Here is a 21,274-nt window from a genome sequence, read left to right as displayed (position 1 = left end):
CCGGAGATCCGCCGGTTTTGACACCGACATTGGTGCTTTCATTAAGTGTTCCACTGTGCCATCGGCAAAGGATTCGATGGCCCCTTCGAATGTCAGTAATGACGTCGTCCAGGGAGAAACCATCCTCCCCGGACAAATCTTTGTGTTCGGCGACTTCGTACTGCGGGCCAACTCGCTTGGCCATCTGGAGCAGGTCGACAGCTACGCCCCTGGCCATCAGGTCAGATTTGGAAGCTTGAACTACGTCGCAGGTATCCGTGGAGACTTGATCTTCAAGGGATTTGAGCCCACGGTGATCGCTCCCCCTCACCCCGATGAACGTGACTTAAATCTGTCATCGGATCACACCCAGGAGATGGTTCCTGCTGCTGCAATGGCCTTAGAGCCAAAGCAGATCGTGCCATCTGAGGCCGCAGAGTCTGCGGCGTTGGAGCCGCACGCGGACTCAACGCCCTGCAATATTCGCTTTAACGGAACTTCGGACTTGTCTCCGGCTATAAGTTCCGGACTGTGTACGCCCGCGGACACCGAGCTAGATCGTTTATCGATCTTCGAGTTCAGCGCCGCTGACGTTTTCCAGCACTCGCCTTTGGGTGACATGCTAAAATCTTTAAAGAATTTGTCCTTGGAGAAGGACTCACAGCCGAACTACGTCCGGTTCGAGCTAGAGACGGATGACGAAGAATTTTGCTTCCCACCCGCCACCCACTTCATAGCCACCGTCGATGACTTAACCGACGTGCTTGACTATGGCTCCAAAGACATCGATGGTATGGACGACGATGCCGATAAGGAGCAAGGCCAAGACCCGCCATTCACCGGAGTTGGACGGCTACCTCTTCGTATGCCGTGTACATGGTGGATACACCCAAAGGATCTGGCGACGACAAAGAAGAGCCAGAGGCGAATATAACCTCTGAGACGCAGTCCAAGCGCCGACGCCCCAAACGCCGTCCTAAGCCTCGTCGCTCAAAGGACGGCAACACCGGCACCGGAGAGAATAGTACTCCAGGCGATGCCGAAAACAATGAAGACCCTGTCGGAGCTACATCCGAACAGGAGGAACATGACAACAGGCAAGACAACCCTGATGAACAGGCCATAGAAGATGACTCGGAGGACGATAGTTACCGTCCACCCTCCGAGGAGGAGATAAGCCTCGGCAACGAAGACTTCATCGTGCATGAGGATCCTCTGGAGCAGGAGCGCTTTAAGCTTCAGCTCATAGCCACTGCAAGGAGACTAAAAAATAAACAGTAGCAGCTTCAAGCTGAACAAGATCTGCTCGTTGACAGATGGACTGATGTCCTGACAGCCGAAGAATACAGCCTCAGGCGCCCAGCCAAGAGCTACCCGAAACGCAGAGTGCTACCTCAATTCGATGAGGAAGCACTGGAGCACACCTCTCCCTCGCGTAATGCGGAACGACCACCACGTGGTCTAGACAGGGCAGCCGACCGGCCACCCCGCAGCCGGGATAAAGCGGCAACTCAGGCCGAACAGCAGCCTGCCCCACCGCCTCATAAAAATAGAGACGGAAGAGTTCGGGGTCACACGTACGACCTCCGGCAGATCCTGGACGATAGAGCAGGAGATACAAGATCGATCTACAGATCGCGAGGGCGTGCCTTGAGGCACGACGATGGCTACCTATTCGGACGTGAGAAACCTAACCACGCCCGGGCCGAATACCGCAGACGGACTCCATCAGAGCTATGCCACGACGCGGCCCGATATAGAGGCGCCGCACACCCTCTCTGCTTCACAGATGAAGTACTGGATCACGAATTCCCCGAGGGGTTCAAGCCTGTCAACATTGAATCATACGACGGCACAACTGATCCTGCAGTATGGATCGAGGATTTCATTCTCCATATCCATATGGCTCGAGGAGATGACCTCCACGCCATCAAATACCTCCCATTAAAGCTCAAAGGGCCAGCTCGGCACTGGTTAAATAGCCTGCCTGAGAATTCCATCGGCAGGTGGGAAGACTTGGAAGAGGCTTTCCTTGATAACTTCCAAGGAACTTATGTCCGGCCACTGGACGTCGATGACTTAAGCCACATAGTTCAACAACCTGGAGAATCAGCCAGAAAATTCTGGACTAGGTTCCTAACCAAAAAGAACCAGATCGTTGACTGTCCGGATGCTGAGGCCCTAGCAGCCTTCAAACACAGCATCCGTGACGAATGGCTGGCACGCCACCTCGGCCAAGAAAAGCCGAAGTCTATGGCAGCCCTCACGGCACTCATGACCCGCTTCTGTGCAGGTGAGGACAGCTGGCTGGCTCGTAGTAAAAACACAGCCAGCGAGGCAGGCCCCACTGAGGCCAAGAACAGCACCGGAAAGCTCCGGCGCAATAGACATAAACGCCGAAGCAATGGCGACAACACCGATGACACCACAGTCAATGCCGGATTCAGTGGCTCCAAGTCCGGCCAACGGAAGAAGCCCTACAAAAGAAACAGCGAAGGACCTTCCAGCCTGGACCGCATACTCGACCGTCCATGCCAAATTCAAGTCACCCCGGATAAGCAAGCCAATCATACCAACAGGGATTGTTGGGTCTTCAAGTAGGTCAGCAAGTTAAATGCCGAAAACAAAGAAAAGGGATCACAAAGTGAAGACGAGGATGAAGAGCCCCGGCAGCCGAACACTAGGGGGCAGAAGAAATTTCCCCCTCAAGTCAAACGGTGAACATGATATACGCTACGCACATCCCCAAAAGGGAGCGTAAGTGAGCACTTAGGGACGTCTACGCGGTAGAGCCAGTCGCCCCAAAATTCAATCCGTGGTCATCATTCCCGATCACCTTCGATCGTCAGGATCACCCAACTAGTATCCGCCATGGCAGTTCAGCTGCACTAGTCCTCGACCCAATTATTCACGGGTTTCACCTAACACGAGTCCTGATGGACGGTGGTAGCAGCCTCGACCTGCTTTATCAGGACACAGTGCGGAAGATGGGCATTAACCCCTCGCAAATCAAACCAACAAAGACTACCTTTAAAGGAGTCATACCAGGCGTAGAGGCCCGCTGTACGGGCTCAATCACGCTGGAGGTGGTCTTCGGTTCTCCGGACAACTTCCGAAGCAAAGAGTTAATCTTCGATATCGTCCCCTTCTGCAGCGGCTATCACGCACTGCTCGGACGAACCGCGTTTGCTAGATTCAACGCAGTGCTACACTATGCTTATCTCAAGCTCAAGATGCCCGGTCCACGCGGCGTCATACAGTCAATGGCAATACGGAGCGCTCCCTCTGAACAGAGGAGCACACCGCCGCCCTAGCAGCAGAAGTACAGAGCGGCCTTCTCAAGCAGCACCATAGTACGGCTGTCGAGCCCTCGGACATCATTAAGAGGTTCCAGACTACACTGCAACAGGACGGCGTGGCTCGTCAAGAGCTCGACTAGCAATTCGGCCTCCGTCCCAGTCCCAATGAGGTAGTGGCATTCGTACCACGCGTACACAATTACGCACTCAAAATTCCATGGACATCGATGGAGGCACAAGATAACCCGGGGGCTACAGTTCGGCCAGACCGATCCCGGACACACATACTTTAACTTTTTTTGTTTCGGGTTCCTTTTTTCGCGGGCCTGATCGCAAGTCCTTTAGAAGGATTGGCATACAACGGAGGCAAGCAGCATAGGTGTGTAGGGTAACCTTTATACGTTCTTCTTGACTGTATTCATACTTATTTCCCAGGACCCGCACGCTGCCCCTACTGATTCCGGCATGTTAAATAGCCCGGATACTTCTCGCACCATCTGTACAAGATACGCCTTGACGTATCCATCTAGTTATAATAAAAATGGTTCGTGGCCCAGTTCCTGTGGTTTTCGCTTCATACTTCGTTTTATCTCGATCTGCTTATTTGCTGCATCGATACTCTTCTGTACGTTTGATATTCGCCAGGGGCTACTTATTGCCCCACAATACGGCGGCAAAGTCCGAACACTTCTTATACGTAAGTTCGGCACCCCGAATTTAGCATTATATGCATTGGCTCTGAATCATGTCTTTGGTCAATACTTGGGTTGCCCGGCTCCTGTGCTTGCTACCCTACGTTTCGCTCTATCGGCTAGGGTAGTAAAGGGAGAACTACTGCGATTGTGCCCTGGCCTTGACCGGATGAGCACCTCAGTAGAGAAAGCCGAAAACTGACTGTCATGATACGGCGAGAGCCGGTCATCTGTTCGAGGGTTACAAAATCGTTGGAGATTTTTTTCCGCGCCATGCGAAGGATCGGCACTTCCCGATCAGATGCTGACAGCACCCTGGCTTGGACCAGGGGCTGCGCACTTGCTTAATTATAAAACTCCTATGGCTAAGTGAGGGCGTTTAAGCCGTACAGTCCGATTGCCTTGTTCGTTGCGCTAAACAACTCCTCCAAAGGACCATATAATTGGATCAAGATTGTTTAGAATCCATCCCGAACACCTTCGTACTACCTACGCGAGGGCAGAAGCTGGCGACTGGCCAACCCTCAGATTACAAATAACACGGCCGCACAGGAGGAAACAATTCAAAGCATAATAAAATTATTTTACAAAAAATGGCTTTGTTCCCATAATACAAGGCAAGGGCAACATGAATACATTTATTCAAATACAATGTCCTGCGAACATTGCGCCGCCACAAGTCGAGACCCCTCTACGACATCCACGAAATATCGCTCGGGTGTGCGGTGCTCCTTGCCCTCCGGCGGCCCGCTGGCAACTTCAACAGCGTTCATCTTCGCCCACCACATCTTGCAGCGAGCGAAGGACATACGGGCACCTTCAATACAGGCGGAGCGCTTGATGACGTCCAGCCGAGGACATGCGTTCACCATCCGCCTTACGAGTCCGAAGTAGCTGCCAGGCATGGCTTCGGCTGGCCATAGCCGGATTGTCAAATCCCTCATGGCTAATTCGGCCACCCTGTGCAGCTCCACCAGCTGTTTCAGCTGATCGGTGAAGGACACGGGAGGCTCTGACACCGCATATTGCGACCAGAAGAGCTTCTCCGTGGAACCCCCTCCTTCGGCTCGATAGAACTCCACGGCGTCCGATACACTGCGCGGTAGATCAGCAAAAGCCCATGGGGAACTCCGAACCCGGGTTAGTAAAACGTACTGCTTCTCCGCATACTTGCTTTGCATCTTAAAAGCCTTACCCGCCGTGATCTTCTTGGCCTCCTGGATCTCCTGGAGGGCGGCCTGGGCCTCATTCCGTGCGGTCTCCGCGCTCTGACGAGCCTTGGTGAGCTCGGCCCCTTGAGCTGACGCATCATTCTCCAAGGTCTCACATTTGTTAACCGCATCCTGGAGCTCCTGCTGGACTTCTTCGACCCAGGCCTCTAGCTTCTTACGGGCTGCTTGCTGCCGGCCAGCCTTCTCTTCGGCCTCACCCAAGGCCTTCCTCAGGGCCTCGACCTCGGTAGCGGCTTCTGCACGTACCACAATGCCGCTGTCAATTTACAGCGCTTATCATTTCCCGAACATATAGCAGGTCGTTCCTCACCTTGCTTCTGCTGGAGCCGAATTCTAACCTCGCCGAGCTCGTTCTCGGTCCACTCCAGCCTCCGCTTCAGTTCAGAGACCTCGGCAGCATGCGAGGTCACGGCCAACAGGGACGTCTGCTTATCAATACATATTCAGTCAGCCTCTTATAATTAAGGATTGATCCCTTGTCCGGTTTTTCTCGCCAAACACCGGACAGCGTCTCAGGGGCTACGGACTACATGGGGTTTTTCTCTTTCTTACATCGAAACCTGTTAATAGGCTGCTGCAGGCTTCATTAAGTCCGCTCTTGGCGGACTGAACCTTCTCGATCACCGCACCCATAAGGACACGGTGCTCGTCCATGACGGAGGCGCTTCGTAGCGCCCCCATCAAGTCATCCGGCGCTCCTGGATAGACAGGAGCCACCGGTGGAGGCGGCGCACCCCCTCCTTCAAAGGGGGCTGCTCGCCCGACTCCGGAGTCATATGGGTCTCCGGAATCGTATTCGGCTGAGGGCCGAACTGGATACGGCCCTCCTCGTCAGTCTTCATGGGGATTGGCTCCCCCATGTGTCCGGCAGTGGAGGTCTCGCCTTGTGGCGCCTCCCGGACAACGTCCTGGGCTCCTCCCTTCGGAGCGGTCCTCCGGGACAGCACTTAGGTGTCGTCCCTGGCCCCGGGGGAGTAAGCAGCCGGTGGCGACATGCTCGCCATCTCCGATGGAGCCAACGAACCTCCAGATGAGGATCGCTGGATAAGGTCACGGGCCGGACTGCAATGGTGTAGTTAACCATGTTAAAATAATAAAGAGAAAGGGCTGGATGTGCGCATAAATAAGCCGTGTCACTTACGATGCGGCCTGGGGCTTAGTGCGGGGGCGTCGTTCCGGACTACTGTCAACGTCCCACGCGGTATTGACCGTTGGGGCGCCCTTCCCCTTTTTGGGCGCTTTCGCCTCCGGATGTGCCGAGGCCGCCCTCTTCTTCTTCTCCTCGGGGGGAGGGTTGTTTTCCTCCTCCTCCTCTTCCTCGTCATTGTCCTCAGGGACAGAGGAATGGGCCTCGTCGTCCTCGGGCATCGCGTCTGAAGTGCCCTTGCGATGGGGGCCACTCTTGGCCCCCTTGGCCTTCTTCTCCGGCGCCTTATATGGCGCCGGCACCAGCATCTCCGCTAGGCGTGGGATGACCGGTTCTTCGGGCAGCGGAGCCGGACACTGGATCTGCTTCGCCCTCTCCGTCCAGTCCTGAGGGAGCAATAATAAAATCTCAGACATCATCCTCGAAACATTTAAGTTGGGGATACGTCAAAAGTAACATACCTCGCTGGCGGGGTGTTTACAGTCGTGACCACGGTCTGAATCCGTGGTCGGCGGTTTCTCGTAGCCCTTAAAGAGCAACTTCCAAGCATCTTCGTGGGTAGTCTCGAAGAGCCTCACCAGGGTCCGATGCTTCTTCAGGTTGAAATCCCACAGAGGTCGTCCTCTGCGCTGGCATGGAAGAACCCGGCGAACTAGCATCACCTGGATCACATCAACGAGTTTGACGTTCTTGGCTATCATGCTCTGCACGCGCGTCTGCAACGCTATCAGCTCATCAGACGAACACCAGTCCGGACTCTTCTCGACCCAAGAGGTGAGCCGCATGGGAGCACCGAAGCAGAATTCGGCAGCCGCGGCCCAGGTGGTGCCGCGGGGTTCCGTGATGTAGAACCATTTTCTCTGCCACTCCCTCACTGCCTTCACAAAAATACCTTTCGGCCAGGAGACGTTGGGCAGCTTGCTCACCATGGCTCCTCCGCACTCTGCGTGCTGGCCGTTCACCACCTCTGGCTTCACGTTGAAGACTTTGAGCCACAGCCCGAAGTGGGGTTGGATGCGGAGGAAGGCCTCGCACACGACGATAAACACCAAGATGTTGAGGAAGGAATTCGGGGACTGATCATGGAAATCTACCCCGTAATAATACATCAGCCCACGGACAAAGGGGTGGATTGGAAACCCTAGCCCGCGGAAGAAATGGGGGATGAATACTACCCTCTCTGTGGGCTCCGGCGTGGGGACGACTTGTCCCTCGGCCGTCAGACGGTGGGCGATCTCCTTCGCCAAATATCCGGCCGCCCGAAGCTCCGTAATGTCCTCCTCCTTGACGGAGGAGACCATCCACTTGGCCTGACCGCCGGATCCGGACATGGTTGCTTGAGTGGAAAGGAGATGAGTGTTGGAAATATGCCCTAGAGGCAATAATAAATTGGTTATTATTATATTTCCTTGTTCATGATAATCGTTTATTATCCATGCTAGAATTGTATTGATAGGAAACTCAGATACATGTGTGGATACATAGACAACACCATGTCCCTAGTAAGCCTCTAGTTGACTAGCTCGTTGATCAATAGATGGTTACGGTTTCCTGACCATGGACATTGGATGTCGTTGATAACGGGATCACATCATTAGGAGAATGATGTGATGGACAAGACCCAATCCTAAGCCTAGCACAAGATCGTGTAGTTCGTTTGCTAAGAGCTTTTCTAATGTCAAGTATCATTTCCTTAGACCATGAGATTGTGCAACTCCCGGATACCGTAGGAATGCTTTGGGTGTACCAAACATCACAACGTAACTGGGTGGCTATAAAGGTGCACTACAGGTATCTCCGAAAATGTCTGTTGGGTTGGCACGAATCGAGACTGGGATTTGTCACTCCGTGTAAACGGAGAGGTATCTCTGGGCCCACTCGGTAGGACATCATCATAATGTGCACAATGTGACCAAGGAGTTGATCACGGGATGATGTGTTACGGAACGAGTAAAGAGACTTGCCGGTAACGACATTGAACAAGGTATCGGGATACCGACGATCGAATCTCGGGCAAGTAACATACCGATTGACAAAGGGAATTGTATATGGGATTGATTGAATCCCCGACATCGTGGTTCATCCGATGAGATCATTGTGGAACATGTGGGAGCCAACATGGGTATCCAGATCCCGCTGTTGGTTATTGGCCGCAGAACATCTCGGTCATGTCTGCATGGTTCCCGAACCCGTAGGGTCTACACACTTAAGGTTCGATGACGCTAGGGTTATAGGGAATAGATATACGTGGTTACCGAATGTTGTTTGGAGTCCCGGATGAGATCCCGGACGTCACGAGGAGTTCCAGAATGGTCCGGAGGTAAAGATTTATATATGGGAAGTCCTGTTTTGGTCACCGGAAAAGTTTCGGGTGCTATCGGTAACGTACCGGGACCACCGGGAGGGTCCCGGGGGTCCACCAGGTGGGGCCACCAGCCCCAGAGGGCTGCGTGGGCCAAGTGTGGGAAGGGACCAGCCCCTAGGTGGGCTGGTGCGCCTCCCACAAGGGGCCCAGGGCGCAGGAAGGGGGGAAGGGGGAAACCCTAGGCTCAGATGGGCCTAAGGCCCACCTAGTGGTGCGCCCCCCTCTCTCCCCCCTTGGCCGCCCCCCTAGATGGATCTAGGGCTGGCCGCACCCCTTGGGGGGGAAACCCTAGAGGGGGGCGCAGCCCCTCCCCCTCCCCTATATATAGTGGGGGTTTTGGGGCTGCCATAGACATGAGAACATCTCTCTCTTGGCGCAGCCCTACCCTTCTCCCTCCTCCTCTCCCGCGGTGCTTGGCGAAGCCCTGCAGGATTGCCACGCTCCTCCATCACCACCACGCCGTCGTGCTGCTGCTGGACGGAGTCTTCCCCAACCTCTCCCTCTCTCCTTGCTGGATCAAGGCGTGGGAGACGTCACCGGGCTGCACGTGTGTTGAACGCGGAGGCGCCGTGGTTCGGCGCTTAGATCGGAATCAACCGCGATCTGAATCGCTACGAGTACGACTCCTTCATCCGCATTCTTGCAACGCTTCCGCATCGCGATCTACAAGGGTATGTAGATGCACTCCCCTTCCCCTCGTTGCTAGATTACTCCATAGATTGATCTTGGTGATGCGTAGAAAATTTTGAATTTCTGCTACGTTCCCCAACAGTGGCATCATGAGCCAGGTTTATGCGTAGTTTCTATGCACGAGTAGAACACAAAGTAGTTGTGGGCGTCGATTTTGTCAATTTACTTGTCATTACTAGTCTTATCTTGATTCGGCGGCATCGTGGGATGAAGCGGCCCGGACCGACCTTACACGTACACTTACGTGAGACAGGTTCCACCGACTGACATGCACTAGTTGCATAAGGTGGCTAGCGGGTGTCTGTCTCTCCCACTTTAGTTGGATCGGATTCGATGAAAAGGGTCCTTAGGAAGGGTAAATAGAAATTGGCATATCACGTTGTGGCTTTTGCGTAGGTAAGAAACGTTCTTGCTAGAATCCCATAGCAGCCACGTAAAACATGCAACAACAATTAGAGGACGTCTAACTTGTTTTTGCAGGGTATGCTATGTGATGTGATATGGCCAAAAGGATGTGATGAATGATATATGTGATGTATGAGATTGATCATGTTCTTGTAATAGGAATCACGACTTGCATGTCGATGAGTATGACAACCGGCAGGAGCCATAGGAGTTGTCTTAATTTATTGTATGACCTGCGTGTCAATGAAAACGCCATGTAATTACTTCACTTTATTGCTAACCGTTAGCCATAGTAGTAGAAGTAATAGTTGGCGAGACAACTTCATGAAGACACGATGATGGAGATCATGATGATGGAGATCATGGTGTCATGCCGGTGACGAAGGTGATCATGCCGCGCCTCGAAGATGGAGATCAGAGGCGCAAGATGATATTGGCCATATCACGTCACTTTATGATTTGCATGTGATGTTTATCATGTTTACATCTTATTTGCTTAGAACGACGGTAGCATAAATAAGATGATCCCTCACTAAAATTTCAAGAGACGTGTTCCCCCTAACTGTGCACCGTTGCGAAGGTTCGTTGTTTCGAAGCACCACGTGATGATCGGGTGTGATAGATTCTAACGTTCGAATACAACGGGTGTTGACGAGCCTAGCATGTACAGACATGGCCTCGGAACACATGCAAAACACTTAGGTTGACTTGACGAGCCTAGCATGTACAGACATGGCCTCGGAACACAAGAGACCGAAAGGTCGAACATGAGTCGTATAGTAGATACGATCAACATGGAGATGTTCACCGATGATGACTAGTCCGTCTCACGTGATGATCGGACACGGCCTAGTTTGACTCGGATCATGTATCACTTAGATGACTAGAGGGATGTCTATCTGAGTGGGAGTTCATTAAATAATCAGATGAACTTAATTCATGAACATAGTCAAAAGGTCTTTGCAAATTATGTCATAGCTTATGCTTTAGTTCTACTGTTTAAGATATGTTCCTAGAGAAAATTTAGTTGAAAGTTGATAGTAGCAATTATGCGGACTGGGTCCGTGAACTAAGGATTGTCCTCATTGCTGCACAGAAGGCTTATGTCCTTAATGCACCGCTCGGTGTGCTGAACCTCAGCGTCGTCTGTAGATGTTGCGAAACATCTGACATACACGTTTTGATGACTATGTGATAGTTCAGTGCGTAATGCCAACGGTTTAGAATTGTGGCACCAAAGACGTTTTGAAACGTCACAGAACATATGAGATGTTCCAAAGACTGAAATTGGGATTTCAGACTAGTGCCCACGTCAAGAGGTATGATACCTCTGACAAGTTTCTTAAGCCTGCAAACTAAGGGAGAAAAGCTCAATCGTTGAGCATGTGCTCAGATTGTCTGAGTACCACAATCGCTTGAATCGAGTGGGAGTTAATCTTCCAGATGAGATAGTGATGGTTCTCCATAGTCACTGCCACCAAGCTATTAGAGCTTCGTGATGAACTATAACATATCAGGGATAGATATGATGATCCTTGAGCTATTCGCGATGTTTGACACCGCGAAAGTAGAAATCAAATAGGAGCATCAATTGTTGATGGTTAGTAAAACCACTAGTTTCAAGAAGGGCAAGGGCAAAAGGGATACTTCATGAAACAGCAAATCATTTGCTGCTCTAGTGAAGAATCCCAAGGTTAAACCCAAACCCGAGACTAAGTGCTTCTGAATTGAGGGGAACGGTCACTGAAGCAGAACTACCCTAGATACTTCATAGATGAGAAGGCTGGCAAGGTCGACAGAAGTATATTGGATATACATCATATGAATGTGTACTTTACTAGTACTCCTAGCAGCACCAGGGTATTAGATACCGGTTCAGTTGCTAAGTGTTAGTAACTCGAAATAAAAGCTACAGAATGAACGCAGACTAGCTAAAGGTGAGATGACGATATGTGTTGGAAGTGTTTCCAAGGTTGATGTGATCAAGCATCGCATGCTCCCTCTACCATCGAGATTGGTGTTAAGCCTAAATAATTGTTATTTGGTGTTTGCGTTGAGCATAAACATGATTGGATTATGTTTATCACAATACGGTTATTCATTTAAAGAGAATAATGGTTACTCTGTTTATTTGAATAATACCTTCAATGGTCTTGCACCTAAAATGAATCTCGATCGCAGTGATACACATGTTCGTGCCAAAAGATATAAAATAGTAATGATAGTACCACATACTTGTGGCACTGCCATTTGAGTCATAATGGTATAGAACGCATGAAAAAGCTCCATGTAGATGGATCTTTGGACTCACTCGTTTTTGAAAAGATTGAGACATGCGAACCATGTCTATTGGTATATATGCATGAAGAAACTCCATGCAGATGGATCGTTTGGACTCACTTGATTTTGAATCACTTGAGACATGCAAATCATACCACATGGGCAAGATGACTGAAAGGCCTCATTTTCAGTAAGATGGAACAAGAGAGCAACTTGTTGGAAGTAATACATTTGATGTGTGCAGTCCAATGAGTGCTGAGGCACGCAGTGGATATCGATATGTTCTTACTTCACAGATGATTTGAGTAGATGCTGAGAATATTTACTTGATGAAACACAAGTCTGAATTATTGAAAGGTTCAAGTAATTTCAGAGTGAAGTTGAAGATCGTCGTGACAAGAGGATAAAATGTCTATGATATGATCATAGAGATATCTGAGTTACGAATTTGGCACACAATTAAGACATTGTGAAAAGTGTTTTGCAATTAATACCGCCTAGAACACCACAATGTGATGGTGTGTCCGAACATCATAACTGCACCCTATTGGATATGGTGCATACCATGATGTCTCTTTACCACTATCGTTTATGGGTTAGGCATTAGAGACAACCGCATTCACTTTAAATAGGGCACCACGCAATTCCGTTGAGACGACGCCGTTTAGAGAAATCTAAGTTGTCGTTTCTTAAAAGTTTGGTGCTGCGACGCTTATGTGAAAAAGTTTCAGGCTGATAAGCTCGAACCCAAAGCGGATAAATGCATCTTCATAGAATACCCAAAACAGTTGGGTATACCTCCTATTTCAGATCTGGAAGCAAAAGTAATTGCTTCTAGAAACGGGTCCTTTCTCGAGGAAAAGTTTCTCTCGAAAGAATTGAGTGGGAGGATGGTGGAGACTTGATAAGGTTATTGAACCGTCACTTCAACTAGTGTGTAGCAGGGCGCAGGAAGTTGTTCCTGTGGCACCTACACCAATTGAAGTGGAAGCTTATGATAGTGATCATGAAACTTCGGATCAAGTCACTACCAAACCTCGTAGGACGACAAGGATGCGTACTACTTCAGAATGGTACGTAATCCTGTCTTGGAAGTCATGTTGTTGGACAATGATGAACCTATGAGCTGTGGAGAAGCGATGGTGGGCCCGGATTCCGAAGAATGGCTCGAGGCCATAAAATCCGAGAGAGGATCCATATATAAAAACAAAGTGTAGACTTTGGAAGAACTACTTGATGGTCGTAAGGCTGTTGGGTGCAGATGGATTTTAAAAGGGAAGACAGACAATGATGGTAAGTATCACCATTAAGAAAGCTCAACTTGTCGTTAAGATGTTTTCCGACAAGTTCAAGGAGTTGACTACGATGAGATTTTCTCACTCGTAGCGATGCTAAGAGTCCATTGGAATTGTGTTAGCAGTTACTGCATTATTTATGAAATCTTGCAGATAGGATATCAAAACAAGTTTCCTTACCAGTTTTCGTAAGGAAAGGTTGTATGTGATACAACCAGAAGGTTTTTGTCAATCCTGAAAGATGCTAACAAGTATGCAAATCTCCAGCAATCCTTCTAAGGACTGGAGTAAGCATCTCGGAGTTGGAATGTATGCTTTGATGAGATGATCAAAGATTTTGGGTTTATACAAAGTTTGTTAGAAACTTGTATTTACAATAAAGTGAGTGGGAGCGCTACAACATTTCTGATAAGTATATGTGAATGACATATTGTTGATCCGAAATGATGTAGAATTTCTGGAAAGCATAAAGGGTTGTTTGAAAGGAGTTTTTCAAAGGAAGACCTGGATAAAGCTGCTTACATATTGGGCATCAAGATCTATAGAGATAGATCAAGACGCCTGATGATACTTTCGAAGAACGCACACCTTGACATGATTTTGAAAGAGTTCAAAATAGATCAGCAAAGAAGGAGTTCTTGGCTGTGTTACAAGGTGTGAGTATTGAGTAAGACTCAAGACCTGACCACAGCAGAAGAGAGAGAAAGGACGAAGGTCGTCCCCTATGCTTTAGACGTAGGCTCTACAGTATGCTATGTTGTGTACCGCACATGAAGTGTGCCTTGCCATGAGTTGGTCAAGGGGTACAATAGTGATCCGGGAATGGATCACATGACAGCGGTCGAACTTATCCTTAGTATCTAGTGGACTAAGGAATTTTCTCGATTATGGAGGTGAAAAGGAGTTCGTCGTAAAGGGTTACGTCGATGCGAACTTTGACACTAATCCGGATGACTCTGAGTAGTAAACCGGATTCGTATAGTAGAGCAGTTATTTGAAATGGCTCCAAGTAGCGCGTGGTAGCATCCACAAGATGACATAGATATTCGTAAAGCACACACGGATCTGAAAGGTTCAGACCCGTTGACTAATAACCTCTCTCACAAACATAACATGATCAAACCAGAACTCATTGAGTGTTAATCACATAGTGATGTGAACTAGATTGTTGACTCTGGTAAACTCTTTGGATGTTGGTCACATGGTGATGTGACCTGTGAGTGTTAATCACATGGTGATGTGAACTAGATTATTGACTCTAGTGCAAGTGGGAGACTGTTGGAAATATGCCCTAGAGGCAATAATAAATTGGTTATTATTATATTTCCTTGTTCATGATAATCGTTTATTATCCATGCTAGAATTGTATTGATAGGAAACTCAGATACATGTGTGGATACATAGACAACACCATGTCCCTAGTAAGCCTCTAGTTGACTAGCTCGTTGATCAATAGATGGTTACGGTTTCCTGACCATGGACATTGGATGTCGTTGATAACGGGATCACATCATTAGGAGAATGATGTGATGGACAAGACCCAATCCTAAGCCTAGCACAAGATCGTGTAGTTCGTTTGCTAAGAGCTTTTCTAATGTCAAGTATCATTTCCTTATACCATGAGATTGTGCAACTCCCGGATACCGTAGGAATGCTTTGGGTGTGCCAAACGTCACAACGTAACTGGGTGGCTATAAAGGTGCACTACAGGTATCTCCGAAAGTGCCTGTTGGGTTGGCACGAATCGAGACTGGGATTTGTCACTCCGTGTAAACGGAGAGGTATCTCTGGGCCCACTCGGTAGGACATCATCATAATGTGCACAATGTGACCAAGGAGTTGATCATGGGATGATGTGTTACGGAACGAGTAAAGAGACTTGCCGGTAACGACATTGAACAAGGTATCGGGATACCGACGATCGAATCTCGGGCAAGTAACATACCGATTGACAAAGGGAATTGTATACGGGATTGATTGAATCCCCGACATCGTGGTTCATCCGATGAGATCATCATGGAACATGTGGGAGCCAACATGGGTATCCAGATCCCGCTGTTGGTTATTGGCCGGAGAACGTCTCGGTCATGTCTGCATGGTTCCCGAACCCGTAGGGTCTACACACTTAAGGTTCGATGACGCTAGGGTTATAGGGAATAGATATACGTGGTTACCGAATGTTGTTCGGAGTCCCGGATAAAATCCCGGACATCACTGGGAGTTCCGGAATGGTCCGGAGGTAAAGATTTATATATGGGAAGTCCTGTTTTGGTCACCGGAAAAGTTTCGGGTGCTATCGGTAACGTACCGGGACCACCGGGAGGGTCCCGGGGGTCCACCAGGTGGGGCCACCAGCCCCAGAGGGCTGCGTGGGCCAAGTGTGGGAAGGGACCAGCCCCTAGGTGGGCTGGTGCGCCTCCCACAAGGGGCCCAGGGCGCAGGAAGGGGGGAAGGGGGAAACCCTAGGCTCAGATGGGCCTAAGGCCCACCTAGTGGTGCGCCCCCCCTCTCTCCCCCCTTGGCCGCCCCCTAGATGGATCTAGGGCTGGCCACACCCCTTGGGAGGGAAACCCTAGAGGGGGGCGCAGCCCCTCCCCCTCCCCTATATATAGTGGGGGTTTTGGGGCTGCCATAGACATGAGAACATCTCTCTCTTGGCGCAGCCCTACCCTTCTCCCTCCTCCTCTCCCGCGGTGCTTGGCGAAGCCCTGCAGGATTGCCACGCTCCTCCATCACCACCACGCCGTTGTGCTGCTGCTGGACGGAGTCTTCCCCAACCTCTCCCTCTCTCCTTGCTGGATCAAGGCGTGGGAGACGTCACCGGGCTGCACGTGTGTTGAACGCGGAGGCACCGTGGTTCGGCGCTTAGATCGGAATCAACCGCGATCTGAATCGCTACGAGTACGACTCCTTCATCCGCGTTCTTGCAACGCTTCCGCATAAGGGCCCATTTACAGGACAAGGCCATACCTTCCCCTCGTTGCTAGATTACTCCATAGATTGATCTTGGTGATGCGTAGAAAATTTTGAATTTCTGCTACGTTCCCCAACAATGAGAACTTGGGCACTGGAGCTTGAGATCGGAAAGGCGGAGACGGAGAGAGAGCGTGAGAAGAGGAAGTGGGAATCCTTATCCCCTTATAAAGGCAGCAAATATTAAACGCCTCCTCACTCGCCTTAGGATTTGCATGTTCCCAAGGGCTGTATAAACGGCACGGTTGGGTTACCCATGCCCGCATTGATGAGAATCCCGCAATAAGGGGACACGATCTCTGCTTCGACAGGGCATGCCAGTAGCAACCGCGTCTCGAAACGTGGGATGGCAGATGAAAAGCGGTTCAAAATTATGACCGGACAGACACGATGTCGTGTTGTAAAGAAGCTGTCAACAGATTAGATTCGTACAAATATTATATTCTCTCTGCGGTTGTGTAACAGGTCCGGATACAATCATCGCGTCCGAAGACTATCTTGGAGTTCGGAGAAAGGTGAACCCGCCTTGCAATGCCGAAGACAATCTGCGCGCCGGACTCCTCGTCATTGAAGCCAGGTTCAGGGGCTACTGAGGGAGTCCTGGACTAAGGAGTCCTCGAGTGTCCGGCCTGTTATTTATTGGGCCGGACTGATGGGCTGTGAAGATACGAATGCCGAAGACTATACCCGCATCCGGTTTGGACTTTCCTTGGCGTGGAGGGCAAGCTAGGCGACCAACTATGAAGATTCCTTCTTATATAACCGACCCCATGTAACCCTAGATCTCTCCGGTGTCTATATAAACTGGAGAGCATAGTCCGGATAGGAAACATTCATAACCATATACACATAGGATAGGCTCCTAGGGTTTAGCCGTTACGATCTCGTGGTAGATCAACTCTTGTAACACTCATATTCATCAAGATCAATCAAGCAGGAAGTAGGGTATTACCTCCATAGAGATGGCCCGAACCTAGGTAAACATCGTACCATCGATCCTAGACGCACAGTTTGGGACCCCCTACCCGAGATCCGCCGGTTTTGACACCGACAGGGGGCTCGCCACTTCTTCATGCGCTGCCTGGTGCGGGATATACAACAGGCGTCGCCCGTGGTGGGAGCCTCATCTTCTTGGCGATGGAGTTAGCCGACTCCATTTTCCTCGAGGGCGTCGCGTCGAGCTCTTGGATTTGAGCAGAGTAACGAATGACGAGCCTAGTTGTAGTGCGAATGAAGAAGAAGGATGGCGCCTCTCATTAAGTAAATATGTCGTTCATCGGAGTGGCTAAGGGGGTGCTTTAGCCGGAGGGGAAGGGTGGCTCCTCTGCTTCCGTGAAGCCGAGGCGGGGTCGACGATGGTTTGCACTGAACCGGGCAAGTCACCGGCTGTGCACGCCGGTGACCTACGTGGGATCCAAGCGGCGGCGGCCTCCCGTGTTCTACTTTTCGTTGATGTTGGCGGCGGACACAAATGCGCTGGCCACTGACTCATCGATCTCCGCGTAGCCGGCTTTCTTTCTCCATTGACCGGGCGCGGTTCCGTCAACGCTGACGGCGGATGGCCTCGTCCATGGCAGCCACGATGCCCGTTCCGTTGTGCTCCCCTGCATGCCTGCATGGAGCAAATCGCCACTCTGCCGCGTGCTAGCTTGGAGCGGCGAGTTGCTGAACGACGCGCCAGCTTGGAGCGGCAACTTGCTCCGTTAGGCTGGGCGAGGGTGGTGGAGCAGGGAGTTGTCTGGCTCGTACCCGGCGGCATCGACGGGCCACCTAGCCGGCTATGCCGGAGAACTGCTCTTCCTGCATGCTGGATGCCATTGACTGTGTGGAGAAAATGGTGTACAAGGAGGAGATGGGGAGCGGAGTTGTGGTGTGATTTTTTCTCGGCGTCTGCCATTGTTTAAATAGCGGGGGGGGGGGGCGAAGCCAGCCGACATTGTGTTTAGTGACGGGCGGCTCGTGAACGGACGTGTGGCCGGAGTACGTTTCTCGGCTTCCACGTCGTTTTAATGGAGGTGTTTGAATGCGGCGAGGAGGCATGTTCAGCCGGGCATGCAGCGGGCGGCGCCCTCGGCCGGCGCGCCGCTTCAATGGGGGAGGCAATGGGAGTCACGTCCGCTCTGAGCCGGCTTCAATGTGGAGTGGCCGCTCTATAGCGGCATGAATGCAGGCAACTGGCGTCAGGCGGGAACACATGCGGGTGAGGGAGGAGGGTTTTGGGTGGGCTAGGGTGGTCAGAAGTGGGCGTGGGTGCTGTCCGCACGCCGCAAAGCCTCCCACGTTTGTCTTCGGTTTGCAGGAGAAAATGTGTCTGGACCGCCTTGCAAACCGATACAAGCCGGCATTGGATGGCACAACACGTCCGGATAGTGCGGTCCGGATGTATGCGGGCGGTTTGAGGGTCCAGATTGGATATGCCCTAACTGCTCTTTATTAATAGTGGAGATGTGATTAAAGAGGCCCTTAGGGCATCTTCAACGCCGACCCTCAAACAGCTTGCATCTGTCGGGACCGCGTTGTCCGTACCACAGAAGTCATCCAACGCGGTCCTGTATCGATCCGCAGCGCTGCGCGGACCATGATTTTCCTGCAAACTGGAACCAAACATGGGGTGAGGGTTTTACGGGAGTCCGGACACGTGAAACGTCGCTCCTGACCCCCGGCGCACCCAAAAGGAAGGCGGAGCCCACGCTTTTGTAGCAACCCGCACAGTTTCCGCGCCAAAGTCCCCCACTCTCTTCTCCCATCCTCTGCCGCTCTCCGTCCAATTCCCCCTCTTTTCTCTCACCTTCTCCTTCCTTCTGCCACCGACGCATGGAACCGTCGGAGATGGAGGTGGTGGATGTGCTGGACGATCCAAGCATCACGCTCACCAGGAAGATCAGCTCGGCCACGCGCAAACTCGCCGCGTCAAAGCGAAGGTCGCAAAGGAGCAGAAGGTAAAGAAGCGGTTGGCCTGATTGTGGCGTTGGGCGTGGTGGCCACGGTGGTCGTGGTGGGCGTCACCGGACGGGCGCACCGAATGTACATGCGGCGGCGGACAATCTGGACGCGGTGGAGGCAGACGCGGAGGCTGACTACGCGGCGGCGACGACACCTTGATCAGGGAGCAGGCGGCTGGGATTGCCGGTCCGGTTGGGCGGACTGCAGGACTGGTGTTCTTTTCGATTCGGGCATGTAAAAACTAATCGTACTTGCCTCTTTTTGGTTGTGATCGGCTATGTGACCCGAGGCACTGTGTGTATCAAACTAAATTTGAATTTGGAATTGCCCTCTACTGACGGACATATATAGGATAGTGTTGGATGACTGCCTCTTGCATCTGTATTGGTCCACTTGTCCACGAGCGGACGCGGGACCAAATTTATGGATCGCCGTTGAACATGCCTTTATCGCCGAAACATATTTGCTTTAGCGCCAAACTTTGGTCAGAATCGTCCGACCTCCATCTCTTTGTGCTAAAGAACAATGGCAATTATTAACCTCCATGTTTGCTCGATGCCTCGATCCACCTGGGCTTTGCAAAACACGTCGCTTTATCACTGAGTTGTACGTAACCTTGTTAGCCCACAGTTCATATGCTGTTCAAAGGAGGAACAATGTGATACGTAATAAATATAAAGAAACCAAAAGAAAAAAGATCACTCGTACAGTCACAGCCTTCACTTTCGCTATTGTTTCCTTCCCCGGACGGAAGGCATGGCGCCGTACAAATCATGGCACCGGCCGGGTGGTCTCTCATTGCGCTCCATGTGAACTCGTACGTCCGGCACGGACAGGGTACCGATTCACAGCAATTATCAATCGCTGCTTCACGCTCTGTTTTGTCTAGATAAAGAATAATGGGTCCACGTACTGTACTATTTACATTGATTGTTATTTTTTGAGTTGGATGTACTACTACATTGCTGAAGTATCATGTTCATCTCATTTAGATGTAGCATGATGATGTCTGGTTAATCCCGAAAGTCTTTGATGGTTCGGTTAAATCTTCCGGTACGGCTCTTTTAACACTGGGCCGTGCATGACCGTTGGAGTGGAGCGATCGGTAGGGCGATGGGTGAGCGATTGATTTGAGCGATGGGTAGGGTGATACGTAGATTCTTTCCCTTCAGCACTTAACCCGGCTTCATTCAGCGGTCTAATTGGATGACATAAGTGGGTAGTACAAAAGAATTTATGAAGAAAGGGGGAAAAGTTACATCTTATTTTGTGGGGTCAAAGGAGTTTTATCCCGAAATTATAGAGTTACAGCGAGAAATCCTCAATACATGGGGTCCTTACATACATGCAAGAATATATGTAGACATTACTTATATGAAGAGAAACATACATATTCATCCACGATGTAATCATTCATCATATGAAATATGCAGCTGATTGGCCAGGTGAAATTGTATCATTAAATTTGTAATATAGTGTATTCTCAGGGGAATTTGTAATATGGCCACTTTCACAAATTCCATGATTTGCATTTTTAAAAGAAAGCAAACCAGAATGGTGGGAAGCCGAAGCCCAATAAGACAATAAAAGCATCTATAGCCGGGCACCTCAAATCTGCCTCAAACGCCGGGCGGACGACTTGGTCACTGGCCGGTCACGAAAATGCAACCTAGACGGACTCCTCAAATGGACCTCAAACGCCCGGGCTGACCGACACCCCTCATATCCAACTTAAATATGGGGCGAATATGAGGGCGCCCGGGCACATCCGCCACGTCGGACTGACAATGGAGTCCCACGCAGAATCGCCCGAAAACCCGGCGGTCTGACGGACGTCTCCTTCGGATTCGCCGAAGCCGGATGAGGAGGAGCAAGTGAAGGAGGAGGAGGAGGAGGAGGAGGAGGAGGAGGAGGGACAGGAGGAGGAGCTGGCTCCGATGGAGGTGGCGGATCCGGAGGAGGACGAGGTGGAGC

This window comes from Aegilops tauschii, chromosome 3 (genome assembly GCF_002575655.3).
Source record: "Aegilops tauschii subsp. strangulata cultivar AL8/78 chromosome 3, Aet v6.0, whole genome shotgun sequence".
Lineage (NCBI taxonomy): Eukaryota > Viridiplantae > Streptophyta > Magnoliopsida > Poales > Poaceae > Aegilops > Aegilops tauschii.
Note: the sequence above shows the minus strand (reverse complement) of the source record.